The 20,824-nt window shown below is 50.2% G+C and overlaps 18 non-coding genes across 18 annotated transcripts; all 18 read left to right on the top strand.

The window, feature by feature from the left end:
* Positions 1 to 452: 452 nt before the first annotated feature.
* On the top strand, positions 453 to 571 carry LOC124720542. The gene has a single exon (XR_007006195.1). It is a non-coding gene; the product is annotated as a 5S ribosomal RNA (ribosomal RNA).
* Positions 572 to 1,596: 1,025 nt separating this feature from the next.
* On the top strand, positions 1,597 to 1,715 carry LOC124720541. Its single transcript, XR_007006194.1, has one exon. It is a non-coding gene; the product is annotated as a 5S ribosomal RNA (ribosomal RNA).
* Positions 1,716 to 2,740: 1,025 nt separating this feature from the next.
* On the top strand, positions 2,741 to 2,859 carry LOC124720610. The gene has a single exon (XR_007006218.1). It is a non-coding gene; the product is annotated as a 5S ribosomal RNA (ribosomal RNA).
* Positions 2,860 to 3,883: 1,024 nt separating this feature from the next.
* Positions 3,884 to 4,002, top strand: LOC124720598. Its single transcript, XR_007006217.1, has one exon. It is a non-coding gene; the product is annotated as a 5S ribosomal RNA (ribosomal RNA).
* Positions 4,003 to 5,026: 1,024 nt separating this feature from the next.
* Positions 5,027 to 5,145, top strand: LOC124720540. Its single transcript, XR_007006193.1, has one exon. It is a non-coding gene; the product is annotated as a 5S ribosomal RNA (ribosomal RNA).
* A 1,025-nt stretch (positions 5,146 to 6,170) lies between these two features.
* On the top strand, positions 6,171 to 6,289 carry LOC124720538. The gene has a single exon (XR_007006192.1). It is a non-coding gene; the product is annotated as a 5S ribosomal RNA (ribosomal RNA).
* A 1,025-nt stretch (positions 6,290 to 7,314) lies between these two features.
* Positions 7,315 to 7,433, top strand: LOC124720579. Its single transcript, XR_007006212.1, has one exon. It is a non-coding gene; the product is annotated as a 5S ribosomal RNA (ribosomal RNA).
* A 1,024-nt stretch (positions 7,434 to 8,457) lies between these two features.
* On the top strand, positions 8,458 to 8,576 carry LOC124720567. The gene has a single exon (XR_007006211.1). It is a non-coding gene; the product is annotated as a 5S ribosomal RNA (ribosomal RNA).
* A 1,024-nt stretch (positions 8,577 to 9,600) lies between these two features.
* Positions 9,601 to 9,719, top strand: LOC124720537. Its single transcript, XR_007006191.1, has one exon. It is a non-coding gene; the product is annotated as a 5S ribosomal RNA (ribosomal RNA).
* Positions 9,720 to 10,744: 1,025 nt separating this feature from the next.
* On the top strand, positions 10,745 to 10,863 carry LOC124720746. The gene has a single exon (XR_007006261.1). It is a non-coding gene; the product is annotated as a 5S ribosomal RNA (ribosomal RNA).
* Positions 10,864 to 11,888: 1,025 nt separating this feature from the next.
* On the top strand, positions 11,889 to 12,007 carry LOC124720555. Its single transcript, XR_007006207.1, has one exon. It is a non-coding gene; the product is annotated as a 5S ribosomal RNA (ribosomal RNA).
* A 1,025-nt stretch (positions 12,008 to 13,032) lies between these two features.
* Positions 13,033 to 13,151, top strand: LOC124720543. Its single transcript, XR_007006196.1, has one exon. It is a non-coding gene; the product is annotated as a 5S ribosomal RNA (ribosomal RNA).
* A 1,025-nt stretch (positions 13,152 to 14,176) lies between these two features.
* On the top strand, positions 14,177 to 14,295 carry LOC124720745. Its single transcript, XR_007006260.1, has one exon. It is a non-coding gene; the product is annotated as a 5S ribosomal RNA (ribosomal RNA).
* Positions 14,296 to 15,309: 1,014 nt separating this feature from the next.
* LOC124720741 lies at positions 15,310 to 15,428 on the top strand. The gene has a single exon (XR_007006256.1). It is a non-coding gene; the product is annotated as a 5S ribosomal RNA (ribosomal RNA).
* Positions 15,429 to 16,454: 1,026 nt separating this feature from the next.
* LOC124720729 lies at positions 16,455 to 16,573 on the top strand. Its single transcript, XR_007006245.1, has one exon. It is a non-coding gene; the product is annotated as a 5S ribosomal RNA (ribosomal RNA).
* Positions 16,574 to 17,597: 1,024 nt separating this feature from the next.
* On the top strand, positions 17,598 to 17,716 carry LOC124720717. The gene has a single exon (XR_007006234.1). It is a non-coding gene; the product is annotated as a 5S ribosomal RNA (ribosomal RNA).
* A 1,014-nt stretch (positions 17,717 to 18,730) lies between these two features.
* LOC124720665 lies at positions 18,731 to 18,849 on the top strand. The gene has a single exon (XR_007006223.1). It is a non-coding gene; the product is annotated as a 5S ribosomal RNA (ribosomal RNA).
* Positions 18,850 to 19,875: 1,026 nt separating this feature from the next.
* Positions 19,876 to 19,994, top strand: LOC124720536. The gene has a single exon (XR_007006190.1). It is a non-coding gene; the product is annotated as a 5S ribosomal RNA (ribosomal RNA).
* The last annotated feature ends 830 nt before the right edge of the window (positions 19,995 to 20,824 follow it).

Below are 20,824 nucleotides of genomic sequence, written 5' to 3'. Positions count from 1 at the left end.
CCAGCCCTCCTGCGCTGGACGCCAGGGACAAGATGCGTCTTCCGCGAGTGTCGAAGGCTGCACGCGCCAAGCGGATGACAGGAGGTGCAACGAGAAGCTGCGCGTCTCACACACACGGCGGCGCGCCCGCTAGTTCGGCAGTCGCTCTGCTGGCACGTCGGATTGCGGAAGGAAGTGCTTAAAATTACAATTCTGTTCATGTTTTATGTTGTAAAGTTGTTAGCTTGTAACGATGTAATGTTAATAAATAAATTTATAAAGCTCACAAAAAAAAAATACACGAAGCACGTCCTTCCGGCTCATAAGTTTTGGAACTCAGGATTGCGTTCGCGCTAACGTGACGAATTGTCAATAAAAAAAAATGCGGCTGCTTTCGACCGAAAAGTAAGATTTTGTGTGTGTTGGGATAAGAACCGAATGCGAATTCTGCCATGCGCCTACATTATATGGGCGCCAACGGCCATACCATGTTGAGTACACCGGTTCTCGTCCGATCACCGAAGTTAAGCAACATCGGGCGTGGTTAGTACTTGGATGGTTGACCGCCTGGGAACACCACGTGCTGTTGGCTCCCCTTCATTTACTTTTTTTTTTTTTATACCGCCCTCTTTCCATACCACCGTTCTGTTGTGACAAAGATTCTTGCTTAAGCATTTTAAACTACTGTAGTGACCATAAGGTACGAAATTGCAGTAAATGTCTCAGTTTGAGGGAGAATGTGCTAACCAAGTTCGCCAGGAAGTCTTTGAAAACGACAAAACAGTACGAATAGGCAGATATGTTCTGAAATACGTCAGCGCCTGTTGTTGTGTAGCGGTGTACAATTCCTACTTCGATATGTAATCATAAAGTTATTCTTTAGTCGTCTCGTCTCGTCTCCTCATCTCCTGCAGACGTTTCTTGTGCTTGCGCTGTTATATGGGCCACGACCCGAGCGGCAGCGAGCGGCAGTCGAGCAAAGTCGGGACAAGTCGGGACGGGGACAGGCACAGGGACAGGAATGGTGCGAATGCACTGCAAATTACGCAAACACCTCGTCTGAGGCGAGGCGAGGCGAGGCGAGGAAGCTCACATCGCCAGCAGTGGCGCCCTCCAACAAGACACTGCCACACCCCGCACAGGCCACACGCCGGCCGGCCGCGCGCCAGCCCTCCTGCGCTGGACGCCAGGGACAAGATGCGTCTTCCGCGAGTGTCGAAGGCTGCACGCGCCAAGCGGATGACAGGAGGTGCAACGAGAAGCTGCGCGTCTCACACACACGGCGGCGCGCCCGCTAGTTCGGCAGTCGCTCTGCTGGCACGTCGGATTGCGGAAGGAAGTGCTTAAAATTACAATTCTGTTCATGTTTTATGTTGTAAAGTTGTTAGCTTGTAACGATGTAATGTTAATAAATAAATTTATAAAGCTCACAAAAAAAAAATACACGAAGCACGTCCTTCCGGCTCATAAGTTTTGGAACTCAGGATTGCGTTCGCGCTAACGTGACGAATTGTCAATAAAAAAAAATGCGGCTGCTTTCGACCGAAAAGTAAGATTTTGTGTGTGTTGGGATAAGAACCGAATGCGAATTCTGCCATGCGCCTACATTATATGGGCGCCAACGGCCATACCATGTTGAGTACACCGGTTCTCGTCCGATCACCGAAGTTAAGCAACATCGGGCGTGGTTAGTACTTGGATGGTTGACCGCCTGGGAACACCACGTGCTGTTGGCTCCCCTTCATTTACTTTTTTTTTTTTTATACCGCCCTCTTTCCATACCACCGTTCTGTTGTGACAAAGATTCTTGCTTAAGCATTTTAAACTACTGTAGTGACCATAAGGTACGAAATTGCAGTAAATGTCTCAGTTTGAGGGAGAATGTGCTAACCAAGTTCGCCAGGAAGTCTTTGAAAACGACAAAACAGTACGAATAGGCAGATATGTTCTGAAATACGTCAGCGCCTGTTGTTGTGTAGCGGTGTACAATTCCTACTTCGATATGTAATCATAAAGTTATTCTTTAGTCGTCTCGTCTCGTCTCCTCATCTCCTGCAGACGTTTCTTGTGCTTGCGCTGTTATATGGGCCACGACCCGAGCGGCAGCGAGCGGCAGTCGAGCAAAGTCGGGACAAGTCGGGACGGGGACAGGCACAGGGACAGGAATGGTGCGAATGCACTGCAAATTACGCAAACACCTCGTCTGAGGCGAGGCGAGGCGAGGCGAGGAAGCTCACATCGCCAGCAGTGGCGCCCTCCAACAAGACACTGCCACACCCCGCACAGGCCACACGCCGGCCGGCCGCGCGCCAGCCCTCCTGCGCTGGACGCCAGGGACAAGATGCGTCTTCCGCGAGTGTCGAAGGCTGCACGCGCCAAGCGGATGACAGGAGGTGCAACGAGAAGCTGCGCGTCTCACACACACGGCGGCGCGCCCGCTAGTTCGGCAGTCGCTCTGCTGGCACGTCGGATTGCGGAAGGAAGTGCTTAAAATTACAATTCTGTTCATGTTTTATGTTGTAAAGTTGTTAGCTTGTAACGATGTAATGTTAATAAATAAATTTATAAAGCTCACAAAAAAAAAATACACGAAGCACGTCCTTCCGGCTCATAAGTTTTGGAACTCAGGATTGCGTTCGCGCTAACGTGACGAATTGTCAATAAAAAAAAATGCGGCTGCTTTCGACCGAAAAGTAAGATTTTGTGTGTGTTGGGATAAGAACCGAATGCGAATTCTGCCATGCGCCTACATTATATGGGCGCCAACGGCCATACCATGTTGAGTACACCGGTTCTCGTCCGATCACCGAAGTTAAGCAACATCGGGCGTGGTTAGTACTTGGATGGGTGACCGCCTGGGAACACCACGTGCTGTTGGCTCCCCTTCATTTACTTTTTTTTTTTTATACCGCCCTCTTTCCATACCACCGTTCTGTTGTGACAAAGATTCTTGCTTAAGCATTTTAAACTACTGTAGTGACCATAAGGTACGAAATTGCAGTAAATGTCTCAGTTTGAGGGAGAATGTGCTAACCAAGTTCGCCAGGAAGTCTTTGAAAACGACAAAACAGTACGAATAGGCAGATATGTTCTGAAATACGTCAGCGCCTGTTGTTGTGTAGCGGTGTACAATTCCTACTTCGATATGTAATCATAAAGTTATTCTTTAGTCGTCTCGTCTCGTCTCCTCATCTCCTGCAGACGTTTCTTGTGCTTGCGCTGTTATATGGGCCACGACCCGAGCGGCAGCGAGCGGCAGTCGAGCAAAGTCGGGACAAGTCGGGACGGGGACAGGCACAGGGACAGGAATGGTGCGAATGCACTGCAAATTACGCAAACACCTCGTCTGAGGCGAGGCGAGGCGAGGCGAGGAAGCTCACATCGCCAGCAGTGGCGCCCTCCAACAAGACACTGCCACACCCCGCACAGGCCACACGCCGGCCGGCCGCGCGCCAGCCCTCCTGCGCTGGACGCCAGGGACAAGATGCGTCTTCCGCGAGTGTCGAAGGCTGCACGCGCCAAGCGGATGACAGGAGGTGCAACGAGAAGCTGCGCGTCTCACACACACGGCGGCGCGCCCGCTAGTTCGGCAGTCGCTCTGCTGGCACGTCGGATTGCGGAAGGAAGTGCTTAAAATTACAATTCTGTTCATGTTTTATGTTGTAAAGTTGTTAGCTTGTAACGATGTAATGTTAATAAATAAATTTATAAAGCTCACAAAAAAAAAATACACGAAGCACGTCCTTCCGGCTCATAAGTTTTGGAACTCAGGATTGCGTTCGCGCTAACGTGACGAATTGTCAATAAAAAAAAATGCGGCTGCTTTCGACCGAAAAGTAAGATTTTGTGTGTGTTGGGATAAGAACCGAATGCGAATTCTGCCATGCGCCTACATTATATGGGCGCCAACGGCCATACCATGTTGAGTACACCGGTTCTCGTCCGATCACCGAAGTTAAGCAACATCGGGCGTGGTTAGTACTTGGATGGGTGACCGCCTGGGAACACCACGTGCTGTTGGCTCCCCTTCATTTACTTTTTTTTTTTTATACCGCCCTCTTTCCATACCACCGTTCTGTTGTGACAAAGATTCTTGCTTAAGCATTTTAAACTACTGTAGTGACCATAAGGTACGAAATTGCAGTAAATGTCTCAGTTTGAGGGAGAATGTGCTAACCAAGTTCGCCAGGAAGTCTTTGAAAACGACAAAACAGTACGAATAGGCAGATATGTTCTGAAATACGTCAGCGCCTGTTGTTGTGTAGCGGTGTACAATTCCTACTTCGATATGTAATCATAAAGTTATTCTTTAGTCGTCTCGTCTCGTCTCCTCATCTCCTGCAGACGTTTCTTGTGCTTGCGCTGTTATATGGGCCACGACCCGAGCGGCAGCGAGCGGCAGTCGAGCAAAGTCGGGACAAGTCGGGACGGGGACAGGCACAGGGACAGGAATGGTGCGAATGCACTGCAAATTACGCAAACACCTCGTCTGAGGCGAGGCGAGGCGAGGCGAGGAAGCTCACATCGCCAGCAGTGGCGCCCTCCAACAAGACACTGCCACACCCCGCACAGGCCACACGCCGGCCGGCCGCGCGCCAGCCCTCCTGCGCTGGACGCCAGGGACAAGATGCGTCTTCCGCGAGTGTCGAAGGCTGCACGCGCCAAGCGGATGACAGGAGGTGCAACGAGAAGCTGCGCGTCTCACACACACGGCGGCGCGCCCGCTAGTTCGGCAGTCGCTCTGCTGGCACGTCGGATTGCGGAAGGAAGTGCTTAAAATTACAATTCTGTTCATGTTTTATGTTGTAAAGTTGTTAGCTTGTAACGATGTAATGTTAATAAATAAATTTATAAAGCTCACAAAAAAAAAATACACGAAGCACGTCCTTCCGGCTCATAAGTTTTGGAACTCAGGATTGCGTTCGCGCTAACGTGACGAATTGTCAATAAAAAAAAATGCGGCTGCTTTCGACCGAAAAGTAAGATTTTGTGTGTGTTGGGATAAGAACCGAATGCGAATTCTGCCATGCGCCTACATTATATGGGCGCCAACGGCCATACCATGTTGAGTACACCGGTTCTCGTCCGATCACCGAAGTTAAGCAACATCGGGCGTGGTTAGTACTTGGATGGTTGACCGCCTGGGAACACCACGTGCTGTTGGCTCCCCTTCATTTACTTTTTTTTTTTTTATACCGCCCTCTTTCCATACCACCGTTCTGTTGTGACAAAGATTCTTGCTTAAGCATTTTAAACTACTGTAGTGACCATAAGGTACGAAATTGCAGTAAATGTCTCAGTTTGAGGGAGAATGTGCTAACCAAGTTCGCCAGGAAGTCTTTGAAAACGACAAAACAGTACGAATAGGCAGATATGTTCTGAAATACGTCAGCGCCTGTTGTTGTGTAGCGGTGTACAATTCCTACTTCGATATGTAATCATAAAGTTATTCTTTAGTCGTCTCGTCTCGTCTCCTCATCTCCTGCAGACGTTTCTTGTGCTTGCGCTGTTATATGGGCCACGACCCGAGCGGCAGCGAGCGGCAGTCGAGCAAAGTCGGGACAAGTCGGGACGGGGACAGGCACAGGGACAGGAATGGTGCGAATGCACTGCAAATTACGCAAACACCTCGTCTGAGGCGAGGCGAGGCGAGGCGAGGAAGCTCACATCGCCAGCAGTGGCGCCCTCCAACAAGACACTGCCACACCCCGCACAGGCCACACGCCGGCCGGCCGCGCGCCAGCCCTCCTGCGCTGGACGCCAGGGACAAGATGCGTCTTCCGCGAGTGTCGAAGGCTGCACGCGCCAAGCGGATGACAGGAGGTGCAACGAGAAGCTGCGCGTCTCACACACACGGCGGCGCGCCCGCTAGTTCGGCAGTCGCTCTGCTGGCACGTCGGATTGCGGAAGGAAGTGCTTAAAATTACAATTCTGTTCATGTTTTATGTTGTAAAGTTGTTAGCTTGTAACGATGTAATGTTAATAAATAAATTTATAAAGCTCACAAAAAAAAAATACACGAAGCACGTCCTTCCGGCTCATAAGTTTTGGAACTCAGGATTGCGTTCGCGCTAACGTGACGAATTGTCAATAAAAAAAAATGCGGCTGCTTTCGACCGAAAAGTAAGATTTTGTGTGTGTTGGGATAAGAACCGAATGCGAATTCTGCCATGCGCCTACATTATATGGGCGCCAACGGCCATACCATGTTGAGTACACCGGTTCTCGTCCGATCACCGAAGTTAAGCAACATCGGGCGTGGTTAGTACTTGGATGGTTGACCGCCTGGGAACACCACGTGCTGTTGGCTCCCCTTCATTTACTTTTTTTTTTTTTATACCGCCCTCTTTCCATACCACCGTTCTGTTGTGACAAAGATTCTTGCTTAAGCATTTTAAACTACTGTAGTGACCATAAGGTACGAAATTGCAGTAAATGTCTCAGTTTGAGGGAGAATGTGCTAACCAAGTTCGCCAGGAAGTCTTTGAAAACGACAAAACAGTACGAATAGGCAGATATGTTCTGAAATACGTCAGCGCCTGTTGTTGTGTAGCGGTGTACAATTCCTACTTCGATATGTAATCATAAAGTTATTCTTTAGTCGTCTCGTCTCGTCTCCTCATCTCCTGCAGACGTTTCTTGTGCTTGCGCTGTTATATGGGCCACGACCCGAGCGGCAGCGAGCGGCAGTCGAGCAAAGTCGGGACAAGTCGGGACGGGGACAGGCACAGGGACAGGAATGGTGCGAATGCACTGCAAATTACGCAAACACCTCGTCTGAGGCGAGGCGAGGCGAGGCGAGGAAGCTCACATCGCCAGCAGTGGCGCCCTCCAACAAGACACTGCCACACCCCGCACAGGCCACACGCCGGCCGGCCGCGCGCCAGCCCTCCTGCGCTGGACGCCAGGGACAAGATGCGTCTTCCGCGAGTGTCGAAGGCTGCACGCGCCAAGCGGATGACAGGAGGTGCAACGAGAAGCTGCGCGTCTCACACACACGGCGGCGCGCCCGCTAGTTCGGCAGTCGCTCTGCTGGCACGTCGGATTGCGGAAGGAAGTGCTTAAAATTACAATTCTGTTCATGTTTTATGTTGTAAAGTTGTTAGCTTGTAACGATGTAATGTTAATAAATAAATTTATAAAGCTCACAAAAAAAAAATACACGAAGCACGTCCTTCCGGCTCATAAGTTTTGGAACTCAGGATTGCGTTCGCGCTAACGTGACGAATTGTCAATAAAAAAAAATGCGGCTGCTTTCGACCGAAAAGTAAGATTTTGTGTGTGTTGGGATAAGAACCGAATGCGAATTCTGCCATGCGCCTACATTATATGGGCGCCAACGGCCATACCATGTTGAGTACACCGGTTCTCGTCCGATCACCGAAGTTAAGCAACATCGGGCGTGGTTAGTACTTGGATGGGTGACCGCCTGGGAACACCACGTGCTGTTGGCTCCCCTTCATTTACTTTTTTTTTTTTATACCGCCCTCTTTCCATACCACCGTTCTGTTGTGACAAAGATTCTTGCTTAAGCATTTTAAACTACTGTAGTGACCATAAGGTACGAAATTGCAGTAAATGTCTCAGTTTGAGGGAGAATGTGCTAACCAAGTTCGCCAGGAAGTCTTTGAAAACGACAAAACAGTACGAATAGGCAGATATGTTCTGAAATACGTCAGCGCCTGTTGTTGTGTAGCGGTGTACAATTCCTACTTCGATATGTAATCATAAAGTTATTCTTTAGTCGTCTCGTCTCGTCTCCTCATCTCCTGCAGACGTTTCTTGTGCTTGCGCTGTTATATGGGCCACGACCCGAGCGGCAGCGAGCGGCAGTCGAGCAAAGTCGGGACAAGTCGGGACGGGGACAGGCACAGGGACAGGAATGGTGCGAATGCACTGCAAATTACGCAAACACCTCGTCTGAGGCGAGGCGAGGCGAGGCGAGGAAGCTCACATCGCCAGCAGTGGCGCCCTCCAACAAGACACTGCCACACCCCGCACAGGCCACACGCCGGCCGGCCGCGCGCCAGCCCTCCTGCGCTGGACGCCAGGGACAAGATGCGTCTTCCGCGAGTGTCGAAGGCTGCACGCGCCAAGCGGATGACAGGAGGTGCAACGAGAAGCTGCGCGTCTCACACACACGGCGGCGCGCCCGCTAGTTCGGCAGTCGCTCTGCTGGCACGTCGGATTGCGGAAGGAAGTGCTTAAAATTACAATTCTGTTCATGTTTTATGTTGTAAAGTTGTTAGCTTGTAACGATGTAATGTTAATAAATAAATTTATAAAGCTCACAAAAAAAAAATACACGAAGCACGTCCTTCCGGCTCATAAGTTTTGGAACTCAGGATTGCGTTCGCGCTAACGTGACGAATTGTCAATAAAAAAAAATGCGGCTGCTTTCGACCGAAAAGTAAGATTTTGTGTGTGTTGGGATAAGAACCGAATGCGAATTCTGCCATGCGCCTACATTATATGGGCGCCAACGGCCATACCATGTTGAGTACACCGGTTCTCGTCCGATCACCGAAGTTAAGCAACATCGGGCGTGGTTAGTACTTGGATGGGTGACCGCCTGGGAACACCACGTGCTGTTGGCTCCCCTTCATTTACTTTTTTTTTTTTATACCGCCCTCTTTCCATACCACCGTTCTGTTGTGACAAAGATTCTTGCTTAAGCATTTTAAACTACTGTAGTGACCATAAGGTACGAAATTGCAGTAAATGTCTCAGTTTGAGGGAGAATGTGCTAACCAAGTTCGCCAGGAAGTCTTTGAAAACGACAAAACAGTACGAATAGGCAGATATGTTCTGAAATACGTCAGCGCCTGTTGTTGTGTAGCGGTGTACAATTCCTACTTCGATATGTAATCATAAAGTTATTCTTTAGTCGTCTCGTCTCGTCTCCTCATCTCCTGCAGACGTTTCTTGTGCTTGCGCTGTTATATGGGCCACGACCCGAGCGGCAGCGAGCGGCAGTCGAGCAAAGTCGGGACAAGTCGGGACGGGGACAGGCACAGGGACAGGAATGGTGCGAATGCACTGCAAATTACGCAAACACCTCGTCTGAGGCGAGGCGAGGCGAGGCGAGGAAGCTCACATCGCCAGCAGTGGCGCCCTCCAACAAGACACTGCCACACCCCGCACAGGCCACACGCCGGCCGGCCGCGCGCCAGCCCTCCTGCGCTGGACGCCAGGGACAAGATGCGTCTTCCGCGAGTGTCGAAGGCTGCACGCGCCAAGCGGATGACAGGAGGTGCAACGAGAAGCTGCGCGTCTCACACACACGGCGGCGCGCCCGCTAGTTCGGCAGTCGCTCTGCTGGCACGTCGGATTGCGGAAGGAAGTGCTTAAAATTACAATTCTGTTCATGTTTTATGTTGTAAAGTTGTTAGCTTGTAACGATGTAATGTTAATAAATAAATTTATAAAGCTCACAAAAAAAAAATACACGAAGCACGTCCTTCCGGCTCATAAGTTTTGGAACTCAGGATTGCGTTCGCGCTAACGTGACGAATTGTCAATAAAAAAAAATGCGGCTGCTTTCGACCGAAAAGTAAGATTTTGTGTGTGTTGGGATAAGAACCGAATGCGAATTCTGCCATGCGCCTACATTATATGGGCGCCAACGGCCATACCATGTTGAGTACACCGGTTCTCGTCCGATCACCGAAGTTAAGCAACATCGGGCGTGGTTAGTACTTGGATGGTTGACCGCCTGGGAACACCACGTGCTGTTGGCTCCCCTTCATTTACTTTTTTTTTTTTTATACCGCCCTCTTTCCATACCACCGTTCTGTTGTGACAAAGATTCTTGCTTAAGCATTTTAAACTACTGTAGTGACCATAAGGTACGAAATTGCAGTAAATGTCTCAGTTTGAGGGAGAATGTGCTAACCAAGTTCGCCAGGAAGTCTTTGAAAACGACAAAACAGTACGAATAGGCAGATATGTTCTGAAATACGTCAGCGCCTGTTGTTGTGTAGCGGTGTACAATTCCTACTTCGATATGTAATCATAAAGTTATTCTTTAGTCGTCTCGTCTCGTCTCCTCATCTCCTGCAGACGTTTCTTGTGCTTGCGCTGTTATATGGGCCACGACCCGAGCGGCAGCGAGCGGCAGTCGAGCAAAGTCGGGACAAGTCGGGACGGGGACAGGCACAGGGACAGGAATGGTGCGAATGCACTGCAAATTACGCAAACACCTCGTCTGAGGCGAGGCGAGGCGAGGCGAGGAAGCTCACATCGCCAGCAGTGGCGCCCTCCAACAAGACACTGCCACACCCCGCACAGGCCACACGCCGGCCGGCCGCGCGCCAGCTCTCCTGCGCTGGACGCCAGGGACAAGATGCGTCTTCCGCGAGTGTCGAAGGCTGCACGCGCCAAGCGGATGACAGGAGGTGCAACGAGAAGCTGCGCGTCTCACACACACGGCGGCGCGCCCGCTAGTTCGGCAGTCGCTCTGCTGGCACGTCGGATTGCGGAAGGAAGTGCTTAAAATTACAATTCTGTTCATGTTTTATGTTGTAAAGTTGTTAGCTTGTAACGATGTAATGTTAATAAATAAATTTATAAAGCTCACAAAAAAAAAATACACGAAGCACGTCCTTCCGGCTCATAAGTTTTGGAACTCAGGATTGCGTTCGCGCTAACGTGACGAATTGTCAATAAAAAAAAATGCGGCTGCTTTCGACCGAAAAGTAAGATTTTGTGTGTGTTGGGATAAGAACCGAATGCGAATTCTGCCATGCGCCTACATTATATGGGCGCCAACGGCCATACCATGTTGAGTACACCGGTTCTCGTCCGATCACCGAAGTTAAGCAACATCGGGCGTGGTTAGTACTTGGATGGTTGACCGCCTGGGAACACCACGTGCTGTTGGCTCCCCTTCATTTACTTTTTTTTTTTTTATACCGCCCTCTTTCCATACCACCGTTCTGTTGTGACAAAGATTCTTGCTTAAGCATTTTAAACTACTGTAGTGACCATAAGGTACGAAATTGCAGTAAATGTCTCAGTTTGAGGGAGAATGTGCTAACCAAGTTCGCCAGGAAGTCTTTGAAAACGACAAAACAGTACGAATAGGCAGATATGTTCTGAAATACGTCAGCGCCTGTTGTTGTGTAGCGGTGTACAATTCCTACTTCGATATGTAATCATAAAGTTATTCTTTAGTCGTCTCGTCTCGTCTCCTCATCTCCTGCAGACGTTTCTTGTGCTTGCGCTGTTATATGGGCCACGACCCGAGCGGCAGCGAGCGGCAGTCGAGCAAAGTCGGGACAAGTCGGGACGGGGACAGGCACAGGGACAGGAATGGTGCGAATGCACTGCAAATTACGCAAACACCTCGTCTGAGGCGAGGCGAGGCGAGGCGAGGAAGCTCACATCGCCAGCAGTGGCGCCCTCCAACAAGACACTGCCACACCCCGCACAGGCCACACGCCGGCCGGCCGCGCGCCAGCCCTCCTGCGCTGGACGCCAGGGACAAGATGCGTCTTCCGCGAGTGTCGAAGGCTGCACGCGCCAAGCGGATGACAGGAGGTGCAACGAGAAGCTGCGCGTCTCACACACACGGCGGCGCGCCCGCTAGTTCGGCAGTCGCTCTGCTGGCACGTCGGATTGCGGAAGGAAGTGCTTAAAATTACAATTCTGTTCATGTTTTATGTTGTAAAGTTGTTAGCTTGTAACGATGTAATGTTAATAAATAAATTTATAAAGCTCACAAAAAAAAAATACACGAAGCACGTCCTTCCGGCTCATAAGTTTTGGAACTCAGGATTGCGTTCGCGCTAACGTGACGAATTGTCAATAAAAAAAAATGCGGCTGCTTTCGACCGAAAAGTAAGATTTTGTGTGTGTTGGGATAAGAACCGAATGCGAATTCTGCCATGCGCCTACATTATATGGGCGCCAACGGCCATACCATGTTGAGTACACCGGTTCTCGTCCGATCACCGAAGTTAAGCAACATCGGGCGTGGTTAGTACTTGGATGGGTGACCGCCTGGGAACACCACGTGCTGTTGGCTCCCCTTCATTTACTTTTTTTTTTTTTATACCGCCCTCTTTCCATACCACCGTTCTGTTGTGACAAAGATTCTTGCTTAAGCATTTTAAACTACTGTAGTGACCATAAGGTACGAAATTGCAGTAAATGTCTCAGTTTGAGGGAGAATGTGCTAACCAAGTTCGCCAGGAAGTCTTTGAAAACGACAAAACAGTACGAATAGGCAGATATGTTCTGAAATACGTCAGCGCCTGTTGTTGTGTAGCGGTGTACAATTCCTACTTCGATATGTAATCATAAAGTTATTCTTTAGTCGTCTCGTCTCGTCTCCTCATCTCCTGCAGACGTTTCTTGTGCTTGCGCTGTTATATGGGCCACGACCCGAGCGGCAGCGAGCGGCAGTCGAGCAAAGTCGGGACAAGTCGGGACGGGGACAGGCACAGGGACAGGAATGGTGCGAATGCACTGCAAATTACGCAAACACCTCGTCTGAGGCGAGGCGAGGCGAGGCGAGGAAGCTCACATCGCCAGCAGTGGCGCCCTCCAACAAGACTGTGCCACACCCCGCACAGGCCCTACGCCGGTCGGCCGCGCGCCAGCCCTCCTGCGCTGGACGCCAGGGACAAGATGCGTCTTCCGCGAGTGTCGAAGGCTGCACGCGCCAAGCGGATGACAGGAGGTGCAACGAGAAGCTGCGCGTCTCACACACACGGCGGCGCGCCCGCTAGTTCGGCAGTCGCTCTGCTGGCACGTCGGATTGCGGAAGGAAGTGCTTAAAATTACAATTCTGTTCATGTTTTATGTTGTAAAGTTGTTAGCTTGTAACGATGTAATGTTGATAAATAAATTTATAAAGCTCACAAAAAAAAAATACACGAAGCACGTCCTTCCGGCTCATAAGTTTTGGAACTCAGGATTGCGTTCGCGCTAACGTGACGAATTGTCAATAAAAAAAAATGCGGCTGCTTTCGACCGAAAAGTAAGATTTTGTGTGTGTTGGGATAAGAACCGAATGCGAATTCTGCCATGCGCCTACATTATATGGGCGCCAACGGCCATACCATGTTGAGTACACCGGTTCTCGTCCGATCACCGAAGTTAAGCAACATCGGGCGTGGTTAGTACTTGGATGGGTGACCGCCTGGGAACACCACGTGCTGTTGGCTCCCCTTCATTTACTTTTTTTTTTTTTATACCGCCCTCTTTCCATACCACCGTTCTGTTGTGACAAAGATTCTTGCTTAAGCATTTTAAACTACTGTAGTGACCATAAGGTACGAAATTGCAGTAAATGTCTCAGTTTGAGGGAGAATGTGCTAACCAAGTTCGCCAGGAAGTCTTTGAAAACGACAAAACAGTACGAATAGGCAGATATGTTCTGAAATACGTCAGCGCCTGTTGTTGTGTAGCGGTGTACAATTCCTACTTCGATATGTAATCATAAAGTTATTCTTTAGTCGTCTCGTCTCGTCTCCTCATCTCCTGCAGACGTTTCTTGTGCTTGCGCTGTTATATGGGCCACGACCCGAGCGGCAGCGAGCGGCAGTCGAGCAAAGTCGGGACAAGTCGGGACGGGGACAGGCACAGGGACAGGAATGGTGCGAATGCACTGCAAATTACGCAAACACCTCGTCTGAGGCGAGGCGAGGCGAGGCGAGGAAGCTCACATCGCCAGCAGTGGCGCCCTCCAACAAGACTGTGCCACACCCCGCACAGGCCCTACGCCGGTCGGCCGCGCGCCAGCCCTCCTGCGCTGGACGCCAGGGACAAGATGCGTCTTCCGCGAGTGTCGAAGGCTGCACGCGCCAAGCGGATGACAGGAGGTGCAACGAGAAGCTGCGCGTCTCACACACACGGCGGCGCGCCCGCTAGTTCGGCAGTCGCTCTGCTGGCACGTCGGATTGCGGAAGGAAGTGCTTAAAATTACAATTCTGTTCATGTTTTATGTTGTAAAGTTGTTAGCTTGTAACGATGTAATGTTGATAAATAAATTTATAAAGCTCACAAAAAAAAAATACACGAAGCACGTCCTTCCGGCTCATAAGTTTTGGAACTCAGGATTGCGTTCGCGCTAACGTGACGAATTGTCAATAAAAAAAAATGCGGCTGCTTTCGACCGAAAAGTAAGATTTTGTGTGTGTTGGGATAAGAACCGAATGCGAATTCTGCCATGCGCCTACATTATATGGGCGCCAACGGCCATACCATGTTGAGTACACCGGTTCTCGTCCGATCACCGAAGTTAAGCAACATCGGGCGTGGTTAGTACTTGGATGGTTGACCGCCTGGGAACACCACGTGCTGTTGGCTCCCCTTCATTTACTTTTTTTTTTTTTATACCGCCCTCTTTCCATACCACCGTTCTGTTGTGACAAAGATTCTTGCTTAAGCATTTTAAACTACTGTAGTGACCATAAGGTACGAAATTGCAGTAAATGTCTCAGTTTGAGGGAGAATGTGCTAACCAAGTTCGCCAGGAAGTCTTTGAAAACGACAAAACAGTACGAATAGGCAGATATGTTCTGAAATACGTCAGCGCCTGTTGTTGTGTAGCGGTGTACAATTCCTACTTCGATATGTAATCATAAAGTTATTCTTTAGTCGTCTCGTCTCGTCTCCTCATCTCCTGCAGACGTTTCTTGTGCTTGCGCTGTTATATGGGCCACGACCCGAGCGGCAGCGAGCAAAGTCGGGACAAGTCGGGACGGGGACAGGCACAGGGACAGGAATGGTGCGAATGCACTGCAAATTACGCAAACACCTCGTCTGAGGCGAGGCGAGGCGAGGCGAGGAAGCTCACATCGCCAGCAGTGGCGCCCTCCAACAAGACACTGCCACACCCCGCACAGGCCACACGCCGGCCGGCCGCGCGCCAGCCCTCCTGCGCTGGACGCCAGGGACAAGATGCGTCTTCCGCGAGTGTCGAAGGCTGCACGCGCCAAGCGGATGACAGGAGGTGCAACGAGAAGCTGCGCGTCTCACACACACGGCGGCGCGCCCGCTAGTTCGGCAGTCGCTCTGCTGGCACGTCGGATTGCGGAAGGAAGTGCTTAAAATTACAATTCTGTTCATGTTTTATGTTGTAAAGTTGTTAGCTTGTAACGATGTAATGTTAATAAATAAATTTATAAAGCTCACAAAAAAAAAATACACGAAGCACGTCCTTCCGGCTCATAAGTTTTGGAACTCAGGATTGCGTTCGCGCTAACGTGACGAATTGTCAATAAAAAAAAATGCGGCTGCTTTCGACCGAAAAGTAAGATTTTGTGTGTGTTGGGATAAGAACCGAATGCGAATTCTGCCATGCGCCTACATTATATGGGCGCCAACGGCCATACCATGTTGAGTACACCGGTTCTCGTCCGATCACCGAAGTTAAGCAACATCGGGCGTGGTTAGTACTTGGATGGGTGACCGCCTGGGAACACCACGTGCTGTTGGCTCCCCTTCATTTACTTTTTTTTTTTTTTATACCGCCCTCTTTCCATACCACCGTTCTGTTGTGACAAAGATTCTTGCTTAAGCATTTTAAACTACTGTAGTGACCATAAGGTACGAAATTGCAGTAAATGTCTCAGTTTGAGGGAGAATGTGCTAACCAAGTTCGCCAGGAAGTCTTTGAAAACGACAAAACAGTACGAATAGGCAGATATGTTCTGAAATACGTCAGCGCCTGTTGTTGTGTAGCGGTGTACAATTCCTACTTCGATATGTAATCATAAAGTTATTCTTTAGTCGTCTCGTCTCGTCTCCTCATCTCCTGCAGACGTTTCTTGTGCTTGCGCTGTTATATGGGCCACGACCCGAGCGGCAGCGAGCGGCAGTCGAGCAAAGTCGGGACAAGTCGGGACGGGGACAGGCACAGGGACAGGAATGGTGCGAATGCACTGCAAATTACGCAAACACCTCGTCTGAGGCGAGGCGAGGCGAGGCGAGGAAGCTCACATCGCCAGCAGTGGCGCCCTCCAACAAGACACTGCCACACCCCGCACAGGCCACACGCCGGCCGGCCGCGCGCCAGCCCTCCTGCGCTGGACACCAGGGACAAGATGCGTCTTCCGCGAGTGTCGAAGGCTGCACGCGCCAAGCGGATGACAGGAGGTGCAACGAGAAGCTGCGCGTCTCACACACACGGCGGCGCGCCCGCTAGTTCGGCAGTCGCTCTGCTGGCACGTCGGATTGCGGAAGGAAGTGCTTAAAATTACAATTCTGTTCATGTTTTATGTTGTAAAGTTGTTAGCTTGTAACGATGTAATGTTAATAAATAAATTTATAAAGCTCACAAAAAAAAAATACACGAAGCACGTCCTTCCGGCTCATAAGTTTTGGAACTCAGGATTGCGTTCGCGCTAACGTGACGAATTGTCAATAAAAAAAAATGCGGCTGCTTTCGACCGAAAAGTAAGATTTTGTGTGTGTTGGGATAAGAACCGAATGCGAATTCTGCCATGCGCCTACATTATATGGGCGCCAACGGCCATACCATGTTGAGTACACCGGTTCTCGTCCGATCACCGAAGTTAAGCAACATCGGGCGTGGTTAGTACTTGGATGGGTGACCGCCTGGGAACACCACGTGCTGTTGGCTCCCCTTCATTTACTTTTTTTTTTTTATACCGCCCTCTTTCCATACCACCGTTCTGTTGTGACAAAGATTCTTGCTTAAGCATTTTAAACTACTGTAGTGACCATAAGGTACGAAATTGCAGTAAATGTCTCAGTTTGAGGGAGAATGTGCTAACCAAGTTCGCCAGGAAGTCTTTGAAAACGACAAAACAGTACGAATAGGCAGATATGTTCTGAAATACGTCAGCGCCTGTTGTTGTGTAGCGGTGTACAATTCCTACTTCGATATGTAATCATAAAGTTATTCTTTAGTCGTCTCGTCTCGTCTCCTCATCTCCTGCAGACGTTTCTTGTGCTTGCGCTGTTATATGGGCCACGACCCGAGCGGCAGCGAGCGGCAGTCGAGCAAAGTCGGGACAAGTCGGGACGGGGACAGGCACAGGGACAGGAATGGTGCGAATGCACTGCAAATTACGCAAACACCTCGTCTGAGGCGAGGCGAGGCGAGGCGAGGAAGCTCACATCGCCAGCAGTGGCGCCCTCCAACAAGACACTGCCACACCCCGCACAGGCCACACGCCGGCCGGCCGCGCGCCAGCCCTCCTGCGCTGGACACCAGGGACAAGATGCGTCTTCCGCGAGTGTCGAAGGCTGCACGCGCCAAGCGGATGACAGGAGGTGCAACGAGAAGCTGCGCGTCTCACACACACGGCGGCGCGCCCGCTAGTTCGGCAGTCGCTCTGCTGGCACGTCGGATTGCGGAAGGAAGTGCTTAAAATTACAATTCTGTTCATGTTTTATGTTGTAAAGTTGTTAGCTTGTAACGATGTAATGTTGATAAATAAATTTATAAAGCTCACAAAAAAAAAATACACGAAGCACGTCCTTCCGGCTCATAAGTTTTGGAACTCAGGATTGCGTTCGCGCTAACGTGACGAATTGTCAATAAAAAAAAATGCGGCTGCTTTCGACCGAAAAGTAAGATTTTGTGTGTGTTGGGATAAGAACCGAATGCGAATTCTGCCATGCGCCTACATTATATGGGCGCCAACGGCCATACCATGTTGAGTACACCGGTTCTCGTCCGATCACCGAAGTTAAGCAACATCGGGCGTGGTTAGTACTTGGATGGGTGACCGCCTGGGAACACCACGTGCTGTTGGCTCCCCTTCATTTACTTTTTTTTTTTTTATACCGCCCTCTTTCCATACCACCGTTCTGTTGTGACAAAGATTCTTGCTTAAGCATTTTAAACTACTGTAGTGACCATAAGGTACGAAATTGCAGTAAATGTCTCAGTTTGAGGGAGAATGTGCTAACCAAGTTCGCCAGGAAGTCTTTGAAAACGACAAAACAGTACGAATAGGCAGATATGTTCTGAAATACGTCAGCGCCTGTTGTTGTGTAGCGGTGTACAATTCCTACTTCGATATGTAATCATAAAGTTATTCTTTAGTCGTCTCGTCTCGTCTCCTCATCTCCTGCAGACGTTTCTTGTGCTTGCGCTGTTATATGGGCCACGACCCGAGCGGCAGCGAGCAAAGTCGGGACAAGTCGGGACGGGGACAGGCACAGGGACAGGAATGGTGCGAATGCACTGCAAATTACGCAAACACCTCGTCTGAGGCGAGGCGAGGCGAGGCGAGGAAGCTCACATCGCCAGCAGTGGCGCCCTCCAACAAGACACTGCCACACCCCGCACAGGCCACACGCCGGCCGGCCGCGCGCCAGCCCTCCTGCGCTGGACGCCAGGGACAAGATGCGTCTTCCGCGAGTGTCGAAGGCTGCACGCGCCAAGCGGATGACAGGAGGTGCAACGAGAAGCTGCGCGTCTCACACACACGGCGGCGCGCCCGCTAGTTCGGCAGTCGCTCTGCTGGCACGTCGGATTGCGGAAGGAAGTGCTTAAAATTACAATTCTGTTCATGTTTTATGTTGTAAAGTTGTTAGCTTGTAACGATGTAATGTTAATAAATAAATTTATAAAGCTCACAAAAAAAAAATACACGAAGCACGTCCTTCCGGCTCATAAGTTTTGGAACTCAGGATTGCGTTCGCGCTAACGTGACGAATTGTCAATAAAAAAAAATGCGGCTGCTTTCGACCGAAAAGTAAGATTTTGTGTGTGTTGGGATAAGAACCGAATGCGAATTCTGCCATGCGCCTACATTATATGGGCGCCAACGGCCATACCATGTTGAGTACACCGGTTCTCGTCCGATCACCGAAGTTAAGCAACATCGGGCGTGGTTAGTACTTGGATGGGTGACCGCCTGGGAACACCACGTGCTGTTGGCTCCCCTTCATTTACTTTTTTTTTTTTTTATACCGCCCTCTTTCCATACCACCGTTCTGTTGTGACAAAGATTCTTGCTTAAGCATTTTAAACTACTGTAGTGACCATAAGGTACGAAATTGCAGTAAATGTCTCAGTTTGAGGGAGAATGTGCTAACCAAGTTCGCCAGGAAGTCTTTGAAAACGACAAAACAGTACGAATAGGCAGATATGTTCTGAAATACGTCAGCGCCTGTTGTTGTGTAGCGGTGTACAATTCCTACTTCGATATGTAATCATAAAGTTATTCTTTAGTCGTCTCGTCTCGTCTCCTCATCTCCTGCAGACGTTTCTTGTGCTTGCGCTGTTATATGGGCCACGACCCGAGCGGCAGCGAGCGGCAGTCGAGCAAAGTCGGGACAAGTCGGGACGGGGACAGGCACAGGGACAGGAATGGTGCGAATGCACTGCAAATTACGCAAACACCTCGTCTGAGGCGAGGCGAGGCGAGGCGAGGAAGCTCACATCGCCAGCAGTGGCGCCCTCCAACAAGACACTGCCACACCCCGCACAGGCCACACGCCGGCCGGCCGCGCGCCAGCCCTCCTGCGCTGGACGCCAGGGACAAGATGCGTCTTCCGCGAGTGTCGAAGGCTGCACGCGCCAAGCGGATGACAGGAGGTGCAACGAGAAGCTGCGCGTCTCACACACACGGCGGCGCGCCCGCTAGTTCGGCAGTCGCTCTGCTGGCACGTCGGATTGCGGAAGGAAGTGCTTAAAATTACAATTCTGTTCATGTTTTATGTTGTAAAGTTGTTAGCTTGTAACGATGTAATGTTAATAAATAAATTTATAAAGCTCACAAAAAAAAAATACACGAAGCACGTCCTTCCGGCTCATAAGTTTTGGAACTCAGGATTGCGTTCGCGCTAACGTGACGAATTGTCAATAAAAAAAAATGCGGCTGCTTTCGACCGAAAAGTAAGATTTTGTGTGTGTTGGGATAAGAACCGAATGCGAATTCTGCCATGCGCCTACATTATATGGGCGCCAACGGCCATACCATGTTGAGTACACCGGTTCTCGTCCGATCACCGAAGTTAAGCAACATCGGGCGTGGTTAGTACTTGGATGGGTGACCGCCTGGGAACACCACGTGCTGTTGGCTCCCCTTCATTTACTTTTTTTTTTTTATACCGCCCTCTTTCCATACCACCGTTCTGTTGTGACAAAGATTCTTGCTTAAGCATTTTAAACTACTGTAGTGACCATAAGGTACGAAATTGCAGTAAATGTCTCAGTTTGAGGGAGAATGTGCTAACCAAGTTCGCCAGGAAGTCTTTGAAAACGACAAAACAGTACGAATAGGCAGATATGTTCTGAAATACGTCAGCGCCTGTTGTTGTGTAGCGGTGTACAATTCCTACTTCGATATGTAATCATAAAGTTATTCTTTAGTCGTCTCGTCTCGTCTCCTCATCTCCTGCAGACGTTTCTTGTGCTTGCGCTGTTATATGGGCCACGACCCGAGCGGCAGCGAGCGGCAGTCGAGCAAAGTCGGGACAAGTCGGGACGGGGACAGGCACAGGGACAGGAATGGTGCGAATGCACTGCAAATTACGCAAACACCTCGTCTGAGGCGAGGCGAGGCGAGGCGAGGAAGCTCACATCGCCAGCAGTGGCGCCCTCCAACAAGACTGTGCCACACCCCGCACAGGCCCTACGCCGGTCGGCCGCGCGCCAGCCCGGACGTGTGTTCGGCTCGTGCCTGCTGCCACCTTCGTGTGCTGCAGGCGGTGTCTTCGTCGCGTGTTTGGTGCTGCGCCTCGCAGCGTTCTCTCTTCTCTACTAGTTCCTGTAAGTTTATTGACGCTTTATTATGAATCGTGCTAACTCCGTACAGTGTGTTTTTGATAGGAACGCGGCTAGACCGTCTCCTTTTGATGTTCACGAATGGATATTTTCCGAATTGCGTATTCCCGAATCTGATTTGGTCGG

The sequence above is a fragment of the Schistocerca piceifrons genome, chromosome 11 (genome assembly GCF_021461385.2).
Source record: "Schistocerca piceifrons isolate TAMUIC-IGC-003096 chromosome 11, iqSchPice1.1, whole genome shotgun sequence".
Taxonomy (NCBI): Eukaryota; Metazoa; Arthropoda; class Insecta; order Orthoptera; family Acrididae; genus Schistocerca; species Schistocerca piceifrons.
Note: the sequence above shows the minus strand (reverse complement) of the source record. Positions and strands in the feature narration are given on the sequence as shown.